Here is a 1,858-nt window from a genome sequence, read left to right as displayed (position 1 = left end):
CAATTTTGGGACAAAATCTATAAAAAGCATGAAAACAACATAAATGAAGCATGGAATAGTGACACAAGGCAAGAATACATCAACAAGCTGGACTTAGAAAGTAATCTGAATGTAATGACTATAGATATACCAATAGGACACAATATAGAGAGAACATATGAATTCCCTCCTAGTATAAGAGAACATATGGACATGTGCTGCAAAGTACAAAGCAAAATAAAACCCATGGAATATCCAAATATTACGCAAGACCAAGTAAAACATTGCATACAAAAGCTAAAAAACAGAAAAGCCCCAGGACCAGATCCAAAGATGCCTGAACTCTACAAAGTCCTGATAAAAAGTGAGCAGTGTATAGAAAGCCTTACAAACTGCTTTCAGCACATTATAGATGATGGGACAGAAGTTAAGGAATGGGTATGGTCAAATACAAAAACGATAGAGAAAACAACTAAACCTACATCAGACCAGCTCAGACCAATAGCGTTGACCAATATTTCGTACAAAATATGTATGTCACTGATAGGAAACTTTGTGGATAGCCATATCACCATAAATAACGAGGCTAAAGAAACACAAGCAGGCTTCACAAAGGGAGCTAAAATAGAAGACAACTTATTAACCTTACAATACTGCATAGAGGATAGCTACCAGAAGGGAAAACCTCTTATAATAATATCCATTGATTACTCAAAGGCATTTGACTCAATTAAAAGAGAGAAAATAGTACAGACACTAATGCGATACAAGGTACACCCAAAGATAATAGATACCATTGTTAACACATATAAAGAAGACAACACAAAAATAAAAGTAGGTGATTCTGAAATAGAAATGGACATAACTAGCGGGATTAGACAAGGCTGCACAGGTTCAACAATATTATTCAAATTAATAACCAACCTGATAATAGAAAAACTGCAAGGACAAAATATTGGCTTCATCAATGAGAAACTGAAAATAGGAGTACTATTCTTTGCTGATGATGGACTGCTAATGGCACACTCGATAGAAGATGCAAAAGACAGCCTAAAAACAGTAATAGAATATAGTCAAGAATGTGGTCTAAACATAAATAGAACCAAAAGTAATATCATCATCCATAATATGACAAACCAGCCAGATGAAATAGAAGGGATAAAAGTAACTGATAATATAAAGTACCTTGGATTACAGATAGATAACAAAAGAAACTACTTCAAAACACAGAAGGAAATGATGGCACAGAAAGCTCCAAAGATGGCAAATATTACATACTCGGTAATAGCAAGGAGTTGTAATAAAGTCATGATAGGTCAAACCTACTGGAAAAATGTAGCCGTACCTACAATACTTCATGGGTCAAATATCATAAATGACACGGAAGCAGAAATTGAAAAGCTACAAAGGATAGAGAACGGAGTATAAGACAAATATTAGGAGCACCCAAGTATGCAGCAAACTGCACACTAAGGGGAGAGATTGGAGCATCATTAGTTAAACGAAGAATAATCACAGGTAGATTAGAGTACACCAGGGGTATTCTTCAGGGCAAAAATGAATTACTAAAAACTATACTAGAAATGATGAATATACAGAATATGAACTGGATGAAGGAAACCAATAAGTACAAGGAATTAATAGGAATAGCTGACAGAGAATTAATGATTATGACAAAAAGCAGACTAAAGGAGAAAACAATGAATTGGGACACACAGAAATGGAAGGAGGAAGTATCTAGGAAAACAAGCCTGAAGATATATAAAGAATGGAAAGAGAATATCAGAGAAGAACAAGTATATGATAACAGACCAGCATCAACAATCTTCTATAGAGCAAGAACAAACTGCCTGCCATTATTGATAGAAAGAGACATGAA

This window comes from Coenobita brevimanus, unplaced genomic scaffold, assembly GCF_032717465.1.
Source record: "Coenobita brevimanus isolate Jiangsu-jjx unplaced genomic scaffold, ASM3271746v2 jjx.HiC_scaffold_2778, whole genome shotgun sequence".
NCBI classification, from domain to species: Eukaryota; Metazoa; Arthropoda; class Malacostraca; order Decapoda; family Coenobitidae; genus Coenobita; species Coenobita brevimanus.
The sequence above is the reverse complement of the archived record's forward strand: the minus strand, read 5'-3'. Positions refer to the sequence as shown.